The sequence below is a fragment of the Coregonus clupeaformis genome, chromosome 9 (assembly GCF_020615455.1).
Source record: "Coregonus clupeaformis isolate EN_2021a chromosome 9, ASM2061545v1, whole genome shotgun sequence".
Taxonomy (NCBI): domain Eukaryota; kingdom Metazoa; phylum Chordata; class Actinopteri; order Salmoniformes; family Salmonidae; genus Coregonus; species Coregonus clupeaformis.
Window position 1 is genome coordinate 29,079,057 of NC_059200.1, and position 12,745 is coordinate 29,091,801.

Below are 12,745 nucleotides of genomic sequence, written 5' to 3' on the forward strand. Positions count from 1 at the left end.
AGGCTGACGTTTGGCAACTCGAACCTTCAGCTCCCTCCACAGATTTTCTATGGGATTATGGTCTGGAGACTGGCTAGGCCACTCCAGGACCTTAATGTGCTTCTTCTTGAGCCACTCCTTTGTTGCCTTGGCCGTGTGTTTTGGGTCATTGTCATACTGGAATACCCATCCACGACCCATTTTCAATGCCCTTGCTGAGGGAAGGAGGTTCTCACCCACGATTTGACGGTACATGGCCCTGTCCATCGTCCCTTTGATGCATTGAAGTTGTCCTGTCCCCTTAGCAGAAAAACACCCCCAAAGCATAATGTTTCCACTTCCATGTTTGATGGTGGGGATGGTGTTCTTGGGGTCATAGGCAGCATTCCTCCTCCTCCAAACACGGTGAGTTGAGTTGATGCCAAAGAGCTCCATTTTGTTCTCATCTGACCACAACACTTTCACCCAGTTCTCATCTGAATCATTCAGATGTTCATTGGCAAACTTCAGACGGGCAATTTATAACATTTTTGACATGCGTTTTTCTGGATTTTTTTGTTGTTATTCTGTCTCTCACTGTTCAAATAAACCTACCATTAAAATTATAGACTGATCATTTCTTTGTCAGTGGGCAAACGTAAAAAATCAGCAGGGGATCAAATACTTTTTTCCCTCACTGTATATGGACACTCAATCACTATGGTATTTTTTATTGGTAAATTTACAAACATATATAATGATAAATAGATTTGAAACTTGTATCTCATTATGGTATATGGTGAAATAAGTATAGCCAGTTATAATTGTAATGGTTTAGCAGATAATAACAAATGAACAATATTTACATGGCTCAAAGAGAAGGAATATAATATCTATTGTTTACAGGAAACTCATTCAACAATTCTAGATGAAGTTGCTTGGAAAAAGGAATGGGGGGGCGAAATATACTTCTCCCATGGGCAAAGAAACTCAAAAGAGGTGATGATATTAATTAACAGTAATTTCGATCCGAATGTGCAAATTGTCCAAACAGATACGCAAGGTAGATGGATTATTTTAAATATATTATTGGACCATAAACAGATATGGCTCATTAACCTTTACGGACCAAATGATGATGATCCACACTTCTTTGACAATATATATAATAAATTATCAACCCTGCAAGCAATTCAAGACTCTATTATTATGGTGGGAGATTATAATACCGTTTTAAATAGCTCAATGGACCATAAAGGAAATCACACTACGAACTATCACCCTCATGCTCTTAAGGAAATCGTGAATGTCATGGATACATTAGAACTAGTAGATATATGGAGGCTTAAATATCCTGATCTAGTGAGATATACATGCGGAGACTCAATCAAGCTAGTCGTCTTGACTTCTTTCTTATGTCATTCTTGTTGGCACCAAAAGTTTAAACAGTGTTGATAGGGGACAGAATGCGGTCGGACCATCATATAATTGGCATATAAAGTGGGGAAAAAAAGTATTTAGACAGCCACCAATTGTGCAAGTTCACCCACTTAAAAAGATGAGAGAGGCCTGTAATTTTCATCATAGGTACACATCAACTATGACAGACAAATTGAGGAAAAAAAATCCAGAAAATCACATTGTAGGATTTTTTATGAATTTATTTGCAAATTATGGTGGAAAATAAGTATTTGGTCACCTACAAACAAGCAAGATTTCTGGCTCTCACATACCTGTAACTTCTTCTTTAAGAGGCTCCTCTGTCCTCCACTCGTTACCTGTATTAAAGGCACCTGTTTGAACTTGTTATCAGTATAAAAGACACCTGTCCACAACCTCAAACAGTCACACTCCAAACTCCACTATGGCCAAGACCAAAGAGCTGTCAAAGGACACCAGAAACAAAATTGTAGACCTGCACCAGGCTGGGAAGACTGAATCTGCAATAGGTAAGCAGCTTGGTTTGAAGAAATCAACTGTGGGAGCAATTATTAGGAAATGGAAGACATACAAGACCACTGATAATCTCCCTCGATCTGGGGCTCCACGCAAGATCTCACCCCGTGGGGTCAAAATGATCACAAGAACGGTGAGCAAAAATTCCAGAACCACACGGGGGGGACCTAGTGAATGACCTGCAGAGAGCTGGGACCAAAGTAACAAAGCCTACCATCAGTAACACACTACGCCGCCAGGGACTCAAATCCTGCAGTGCCAGACGTGTCCCCCTGCTTAAGCCAGTACATGTCCAGGCCCGTCTGAAGTTTGATAGAGTGCATTTGGATGATCCAGAAGAGGATTGGGAGAATGTCATATGTTCAGATGAAACCAAAATAGAACTTTTTGGTAAAAACTCAACTCGTCGTGTTTGGAGGACAAAGAATGCTGAGTTGCATCCAAAGAACACCATACCTACTGTGAAGCATGGGGGTGGAAACATCATGCTTTGGGGCTGTTTTTCTGCAAAGGGACCAGGACAACTGATCCGTGTAAAGGAAAGAATGAATGGGGCCATGTATCGTGAGATTTTGAGTGAAAACCTCCTTCCGTCAGCAAGGCCATTGAAGATGAAACGTGGCTGGGTCTTTTAGCATGACAATGATCCCAAACACACCGCCCGGGCAACGAAGGAGTGGCTTCGTAAGAAGCATTTCAAGGTCTTGGAGTGGCCTAGCCAGTCTCCAGATCTCAACCCCATAGAAAATCTTTGGAGGGAGTTGAAAGTCTGTGTTGCCCAGCGACAGCCCCAAAACATCACTGCTCTAGAGGACAATCTGCATGGAGGAATGGGCCAAAATACCAGCAACAGTGTGTGAAAACCTTGTGAAGACTTACAGAAAACGTTTGACCTGTGTCACTGCCAACAAAGGGTATATAACAAAGTATTGAGAAACTTTTGTTATTGACCAAATACTTATTTTCCACCATAATTTGCAAATAAATTCATTAAAAATCCTACAATGTGATTTTCTGGAGAAAAAAAATCTCATTTTGTCTGTCATAGTTGACGTGTACCTATGATGAAAATTACAGGCCTCTCTCATCTTTTTAAGTGGGAGAACTTGCACAATTGGTGGCTGACTAAATACTTTTTTTCCCCACTGTACATTACTCTTACTGAATTTCCACGTGGGCGAGGACATTTGAAATGTAATCAAAGCCTATTGGATGATACCTTGTTTTTAACTAGGACAGAGGAATTTATAACTGATTTTTTCTGACATAACATAGATACAGCAAATCCCCCTATTGTATGGGACACCTTTAAATGTGCCTTTAGAGGCCATGCAATTCAGTACTCATCTCGAAAACAAAAGCAATTTAGGTCAAAAGAGTCCATACTAACAAAGGAAATAGAAGGTCTAACAGAACAGATAGATAGCAATAAAAACTGTAACATAGAGGCTCGGAAAAAATTAGAGGAAAAACTAAAAGAAATGGAGAAACTTATTCAAGAAAGATCAAGTGTAAAAAATAAAGCAAACCGGATGGAATATTGGGGAAAATGCACCAAATAATGTTTTAATCTTCAACATAGGAATGCTACCAAAAATAATTTACTGAAACTGGTTACAAATGACAGAGTCACCCATGATTCACCAAATTATATTTTGAAGGAGAAAACAAAGTACTTTATGTTTTCGTTTCAGTCGCCTCCATCTCCTCTAACTGAAACTAATTGTAGAGATTTTTTTGCTATTGATAATGTCAAATTAACAGCCATACAGAAAGACTCATGTGAAGGTGACATTACAGAGGAGGAACTTCTGGATGCAATTAAATACTTTAAGTCTGGGAAAACTCCAGGGTTGGATGGCACACCAGTCGAGGTATGGTATACCAAACCTTTTTTGATATACTCGGAGGACCGTTATTAGCATGTTTTAACCACTCCTATGTAAATGGTAGATTATCAGACACTCAAGAAGAAGGTCTGATTGAATTATTACTGAAACAGGATACAAGTGGAAAATATAAAAATCCAGTCCATTAAAAAAATTGGAGGCCCCTTACACTTCAGTGTTGTGATGCAAAGATTCTAGCAAAATGTATAGTGCATAGAATTAAAAAGGTATTGTCTGACATTATTCATTGTAATCAGACAGGTTTTTTACATGGAAGATACATTGGAGATAATATAAGGTAAGTACTGGAAACAATAGAACACTATGAACAATCTGGGAAACCAGGCCTGCTATTCATAGCAGACTTTGAAAAGGCATTTGATAAAGTACGACTGGGGTTTATATATAAATGCCTGGAGCATTTCAATTTTGGAGAATCTCTTATAAAATGGGTTAAAATCATGTATAGTAACCCTAGGTGTAAAATAGTAAATAATGGCTATTTCTCAGAAAGTTTTAAACTGTCAAGAGGAGTGAAATAAGGTTGTCCACTATCAGCATATCTATTTATTATGGCCATCGAGATGTTAGCTATTAAAATCAGATCCAACAATAATATCAAGGGATTAGAAATCCAGGGCTTAAAAACAAAGGTGTCATTGTACGCTGATGATGGTCCTCTGTAGCTCAGCTGGTAGAGCACGGCGCTTGTAACGCCAAGGTAGTGGGTTCGATCCCCGGGACCACCCATACACTAAAATGTATGCACGCATGACTGTAAGTCGCTTTGGATAAAAGCGTCTGCTAAATGGCATATTATTTATTTATTATTTATGATTCATGTTTTCTTTTAAATCCAAAACTTGAATCCCTCCACAGCCTCATAGAGGATCTAGATACATGTTCTAACCACTCTGGATTACAACCAAATTATGATAAATGTACTATATTACGTATTCGATCACTAAAAAATACAATTTTTACATTACCATGTAGTTTACCAATAAAATGGTCTGATGGTGATGTGGATATACTCGGAATACATATCCCAAATGAAATAAATGATCTTCCTCCAATACATTTTAATAGAAAGTTAGCAAAAATAGATAAGATCTTGCTACCATGGAAAGGTAAATACCTGTAAATTTGTGGAAAAATCACCCTGATTAACTCTTTAGTATTATCCCAGTTTACCTATTTGCTTATGGTCTTGCCTACGCCTAGCGAACAGTTTTTAAAATTATATGAGAAAAAAATATTCCATTTTATTTGGAACGGCAAGCCAGACAAAATTAAACGGGCCTATTTATATAATGAATATGAATTCGGAGGACAGAAATTATTAAATATTAAAGCATTAGACCTATCACTAAACGCTTCAGTCATACAAAAGTTATACTTAAATCTGAACTGGTTCTCTAGCAAATTAGTAAGATTGTCTCACCCAATGTTCAAGAATGGCCTTTTCCCTTTATTCAGATTACAACCTCTCACTTTCAGTTATTTGAAAAGGAAATCATCTCCCAAATATCACTATTTCTAAAACAAGCCATAGAAAGTTGGTTGCAATTTCAATTTAATCCTACAGAAACGACAGAACAAATAATGCACCAAATATTGTGGTTAAACTCAAATATACAAATTAATAAAAAACCGTTTAAAAAAAAAAAAAAAGGTATAATCTTTGTAAATTATATCATCGGTAGGACTGGTGCAGCTAACAAACACATATGGAAATGTCTGCTCTACCCAAAATTACAACCAAATAATTGCAGCATTACCGCAAAGATGGAAGAGGAAAGTGGAAGGGGGAAAAAGTAAGGAACTTGTCTGTCGGCCTTGCATTAAAGAACATACTTGGTTAAAGAAAACTGTGATAAATTAAAAGGTATACCAGTTTCATTTAAGGACCAAAGGATTGACAGCCATCCCATATAGATTGCAAAATAGTTGGGAAGAGATTTTTGACGTACCGATCCCATGGCACAGATAATACATAATTTTTCAATTTAAATTATTATATAAAATTCTTGCTACCAATAGAATGTTATTTATATGGGGGATACAATCATTAGACAGAATCATTAGATCATTTGTTTTGGTACTGTCCATTTGTAGCTTATTTCTGGACACAGGTCCAGGAATGGCTAAAGGATTGTAATATTTACCTGGAGCTAACCCTGCAGATAGCACTACTGGGTGATCTGAAAAGTCATAGTCAATCAATCAATAATATAATAAAACTTTTAGCAAAAATGTTTGTTTTCAATTTACAATCTGTAGAAACAATGTGAATAGAAAGGTTCAGAACTTTTGTAAAACATCACAGTACAGTTGAAAAATATATGGCAAATTGAAATCCAATATGGCTGGTGTTAAGAGATAGATGGGTGGTGTTGAATGGAGTTTAAGGATGGGACTAATAACAACTAACAACAACTAATAACAACAAGATAACTAATAATGCATACTGTGTCCATAATAAGTATATAGGTTATAGGTTGAGAGCTTTTGTGAAAGAGCATAGTTAGAAAGATATATAGAAGCAAACCGGATGGACATCATGAAAATGATCGGAGAGGTTGAGGGTAGAGGAAGTTCAGGAGTAAAAACAAACAAAATATAATTATTGTAAAATTGACTGTGTCCAAAGAATGTATATAGTATGTATAAGCTGGAAGTAGAGGCCTAAGCATTGTTGTTCACTAGTTTACTCCAATTAGGGAAGGGGTGTTAGGGTTGGAAAGTAATAAAGGGGAATATATATTTTTAAAGGATATGTATGTGTATATATGTATGTATGTATGTATGTATGTATGTATGCGAAACATCTGTTCATTGTGTGGACCGACCACAAGAACCTGGAATATCTCCGCACCGCCAAGCGTCTCAATTCCAGGCAAGCTAGGTGGGCCCTGCTCTTCACCCGGTTCAACTTCTCCCTCTCCTACCGACCAGGATCCAAGAACATCAAGCCGGATGCGCTGTCACGGCGCTATAGCCCCGTGGCTACACCCTCGGACCCCGAGATCATCCTTCCCACCTCGTGTCTGGCGATGGCACTCAGTTGGAGAATAGGGAAGCAGGTCCGTAAGGCACAGCATTCCCAGCCGAACCCTGGGGGGGTCCAGATAACTGGATGTTTGTGCCTGATGCTGTCCGCTCCTCGGTCCTGGAGTGGGCCCACTCCTCCAGGCTTGCCTGCCACTCGGGCTCCCGTCAGACCCTGTCCTTTGTGCGACAACGCTTTTGGTGGCCTACCATGGTCCCGGACGTCTCTGTGTTCGTGGCTGGTCTTCTTCAACCACTGCCTGTCCCTCACCATCCCTGGTCTCACATATCCCTGGACTTCATCACTGGTCTTCCCCCGTCTGATGGCAACACCACAATCCTGACAGTTGTGAACTGGTTTTCCAAAGTCGCACACTTCATTCCTCTCCCCAAGCTACCCTCTGCCAAAGAGACGCCCCAGCTCATTGTGCAGCACGTCTTCCGGACCCATGGACTCCCGGTGGACATGGTCTCCGATTGGGGTCCTCAGTTCTCGTTCCAATTCAGGAAGGCGTTCTGCACGCTCATTGGGACATCGGCAAGCCTGTCCTCCGGGTTCCACACCCAGTACAACGGCCTATCGGAGCAAGCCAACCAAGACTTGGAAACTACTTTTCCCTGAGCAAAGGAAGAGGTCGGCATACCTTCGGCCCAGATATTTGTCCGTCTGTCGTGGTACCTGGAAGAGAGCCTGGTCTGCCCTTCTCAAGACCACCTCCAGGTCTCCCTGGTATCATCTCGGGCAGAAGGTATGGCTGTCCACCCAGGATCTGCCCCTCTGGGTGGAGTCCCACAAACTTTCCCCTGGTTTATCGTCCCTTTCCCCATCTCCAAGGTCATTAGACCCTCTTCTGTTCATCTTCTGTTGCTCTTATCCAGAGCGACTTACAGTTAGTGAGTGCATACATTTTTCATACTGGCCCCCCGTGGGAAACGAACCCACAACCCTGGCGTTGCAAGCACCATGCTCTACCAACTGAGCTACAGGGGACTATCAAGGCAAAGGGTGACTATTTGAAGAATCTCAAATATAAAACATATTTTGATTTGTTTAACGTTTTTGTGGTTACTACATCATTCCATATGTGTTATTTTATAGTTTTGATGTTTATTGTTTTGATGACTATTATTCTACAATGTAGAACATTTAAAAAATAAAGAAAAACCCTGGAATGAGTAGGTGTTCTAAAACCTTTGACCGGTAGTGTACACTGGGAATTTTTTGGAGGTGTGGCTCAGTGGGGGTGTTAAATTTAAGTACAGTGCCTTGCAAAAGTATTCATTCCCCTTGGCGTTTGTCCTATTTTGTTGCATTACAACCTGTCATTTAAATTGATTTTTATTTGGATTTCATGTAATGGACATACACAAAATAGTCCAAATTGGTGAAGTGAAATGAAAGAAATGACTTGATTAAAAAAATTCTACAAAATAAATAACGGAAAGGTGGTGCGTGCATATGTATTCACCCCCTTTGCTATTAAGCCCCTAAATAAGATCTGGTGCAACCAATTACCTTCAGAAGTCACATAATTATTTAAATAAAGTCCACCTGTGTGCAATCTAAGTGTTACATGATCTGTCACATGATCTCAGTATATATACACCTGTTCTGAAAGGCCCCAGAGTCTGCAACACCACTAAGCAAGGGGCACCACTAAGCAAGGGGCACCACCAAGCAAGCGGCACCATGAAGACCAAGGAGCTCTCCAAACAGGTCAGGGACATCGTTGTGGAGAAGTACAGATCAAGGTTGGGTTATAAAAAATATATCCGAAACTTTGAACATCCCACGGAGCACCATTAAATCCATTATAAAAAAAATTGAAAGCTCCACAGCGGAGATTGGAGTATCTGTCCATAGGACCACTTTAAGCCACACACTCCACGCTCAAGTTTTCTGTTTTTTTGTTTTATTTCTTGTTTGTGAAAAAATATTTTGCATCTTCAAAGTGGTAGGCATGTTGTGTAAATCAAATGACACAACCCCCCCCAAAATCTACTTTAATTCCAGGTTGTAAGGCAACAAAATAGGAAAAATGCCATGGGGGGTGAATACTTTTTGCTTTGTCATTATGGGGTATTGTGTGTAGATTGATGAGGGGGAAAAAAACAATTTAATCAATTTTAGAATAATGCTGTAACCCAAAAAAATGTGGAAAAAGTCAAGGGATCTGAATACTTTCCGAAGGCACTGTAAATAAATTAATACATTGTGCCCCTGGCCTGAGAGGATTGAAGTTCAATATGTAGCGAGATGTAGAAGGCTAACTAGATAACATTACCCATGAAAGGAAGTTAGGCTAGCGAGCAAGCATTTTAGCCAGGTAGCTTAGCATTACAAAAAAGTCAAGCGTGTACTGTGACAGAGTTAGAGACTGTTTCGTCAACATGAAAGAGAGGAGGATGGTATAGGCTTTTTCCTACAAGTATGGTGAGTCAACATTTTTTTTTCTACTTGCAAGAACACACACACACAGAAATCAGAACCATGGCCAACCACATCATATGTAGCTTATGTTGATTGGACTGAATTGTTTTTGGTATCTTTTAGTTGTCACTGTATTAGACTAAGCATAGGTGATTTGATGATGTTGAAATGTTGAAGTCGAAATGGTGTTCGAATGGTAGCTCCTGTTTTCTTTGCGACTTGCGGTAACTCTGTGGTTCTAAATCAATAGTTGTTTAGTGGTCTGAAAATCTCTGAAAAATGAACTTCCTTGACCATGCTGTAGGTCATGTAACTGTTTGTTACATGCAATATGCTTTGCGGACAGAGGTTGCTCTCCGGTTTTGTGATGAAACAAAGGTGTGGTTGAATTTATTCTGCCACTGTGTCTTCTAATTGTCTCGGCTTTAGGCATATATATCACAGCTGCAAGGCATATGAACGAACAGGTTATAGAGAAAACAACGCAATGATTCACTTTTTTCTGGCTTTTTTTTCTGGCTTGATTTTACCCACGCACCGCTACTACAACATTGCACAGGCCACAATCAACAGCCTGATCAACTCTATGCAAAGGAGATGTGTCTCGCTGCATGAGGCAAATAGTGGTCACACCAGATACTGACTGGTTTTCTGATCCACGCCCCTACCTTTTTTTAAAGGTATCTGTGACCAACAGATTCATATCTGTAATCCCACTCATGTGAAATCCATAGATTAGGGCCTAATGAATTCATTTCAATTGACTGATTGCCTTATATGAACTGTAAAATCTTTGAAATTGTTGCATGTTGCGTTTATATTGTTGTTCACTGTATATTAGATTACATTGGTAGGGAATGTGGCATATTATTTTTATAAATGTGGTCCTCTGTAGCTCAGCTGGTAGAGCATGGCGCTTGTAACGCTAAGGTAGTGGGTTCGATCCCCGGGACCACCCATACACAAAAAACGAATAATGTATGCACGCATGACTGTAAGTCGCTTTGGATAAAAGTGTCTGCTAAATGGCATATTATTATTATTATAAAAAGAGTCTATGCATATTATACATTTAATAGGCTTATCATCAACCATGTTTTAAACATGTTGATCTAGGCCTACTTCAAATCCTTTTAGAAAAAACGTTTGAAAATAAAAAAAGAACAATTATTTTGCAATTTATTCATTGGTTGCTGAGTGCAACACGTGCTCTCCATTTGCTGGCTACATGTGTATTATGTTATTTCTACTCAGTTTGTAAACTTTATTTTATTTTTTATTACAGGAAACAGTGAATACTGTGTGTGTGTAATCTGAACACACACAGTGCCACCCCTGTCACGTTAATCACTTTAATGTCACTCTTATGCTGACCCTTGATGCCCTTATCCTGTCATTTGTCACGGTAACATCAAATGCACAGGATGCATAAACAACAGTTATTAGTTTCCTTGACAGAGTACAGTTTTAGAGCAGTCTTTATGTTGAGGATATCCAGAAGCTTCTCAGAATATTGCCCCTCTGTTGGCTACTTTGTTCTATCAGCAATATACTATGTATAAAAAGCAGCACTCTGTTCTGGCCCCAGCTTTCTGTCAATGTTAAGTGCAGCAAGGTGGCAAAAGTTCCTTCCTGTCCAATACGCAACCCACAGCTCAGGGTAATTGAAACGGTTAGTCATTGCAATGGCTAAGACTACCACATCTGTGTGGACAGTCCTGATCAGCGCACTTGAACTACTCCTGTTTGAAAGACTGGTCATGGCTCACATCAACAGCATAATCCCAGAAACCCTAGACCCACTCCAATTTGCATACCGCCCCAACAGATCCACAGATGATGCAATCTCTATCGCACTCCACACTGCCCTTTCCCACCTGGACAAGAGGAACACCTACGTGAGAATGCTATTCATTGACTACAGCTCAGCATTCAACACCATAGTGCCCTCTAAGCTCATCACTAAGCTAAGGATCCTGGGACTAAACACCTCCCTCTGCAACTGGATCCTGGACTTCCTGACGGGCCGCCCCCAGGTGGTAAGGGTAGGTAACAACACATCTGCCACACTGATCCTCAACACGGGGGGCCCCTCAGGGGTGCGTGCTCAGTCCCCTCCTGTACTCTCTGTTCACCCATGACTGCATGGCCAGGCACGACTCCAACACCATCATTAAGTTTGCCGACGACACAACAGTGGTAGGCCTGATCACCGACAACGATGAGACAGCCTATAGGGAGGAGGTCAGAGATCTGGCCGTGTGGTGCCAGGACAACAACCTCTCCCTCAACGTGACCAAGACAAAGGAGATGATTGTGGACTACAGGAAAAAAAAGAGGACTGAGCACGCCCCCATTCTCTTCGACAGGGCTGTAGTGGAACAGGTTGAGAGCTTCAAGTTCCTTGGTGTCCACATCACCAATGAACTATCATGGTCCAAACACACCAAGACAGTCGTGAAGAGGGCACGACAAAGCCTATTCCCCCTCAGGAGACTAAAAAGATTTGGCATGGGTCCTCAGATCCTCAAAAAATTCTACAGCTGCACCATCGAGAGCATCCTGACTGGTTGCATCACCGCCTGGTATGGCAACTGCTTGGCCTCTGACCGCAAGGCACTACAGAGGGTAGTGCGTACGGCCCAGTACATCACTGGGGCAAAGCTCCCTGCCATCCAGGACCTCTATACCAGGCGGTGTCAGAGGAAGGCCCTCAAAATTGTCAAAGACTCCAGTCACCCTAGTCATAGACTGTTCTCTCTGCTACCGCGACGGCAAGCGGTACCGGAGTGCCAAGTCTAGGTCCCAAAAGACTTCTCAACAGCTTCTACCCCCAAGCCATAAGACACCTGAACAGCTAATCATGGCTACCCGGACTATTTGCACTGCCCCCCCACCCCATCCTTTTACGCTGCTGCTACTCTGTTAAGTATTTATGCATAGTCACTTTAACTCTACCCACATGTACATATTACCTCAACTACCTCAACTAGTCGGGTGCCCCCGCACATTGACTATGCAATGGTACCCCCCTGTATATATAGCCTCCCTACTGTCACTTTATTTTATTGTATATATAGCCTCCCTACTGTCACTTTATTTTACTTCTGCTCTTTTTTTCTCAACACTTTTTTGTTGTTGTTTTATTCTTACTTTTTTGTTTAAAATAAATGCACTGTTGGTTAAGGGCTGTAAGTAAGCATTTCACTGTAATGTCTGCACCTGTTGTATTCGGCGCATGTGACCAATAAAATTTGATTTGATTTGTTTCATTGCATCCTCGACATGTAGCATGACCTGTGTATCCGCTTACATTTTAGTAATTTAGCAGACGCTGTTATCCAGAGCGACTTACAGGAGCAATTAGGGTTAAGTGCCATGCTCAAGGGGCACATCAACAGATTTTTGACCTAGTTTGCTCATGGATTCGAAACCAGCGACGTATTGGTTACTGGCTGAG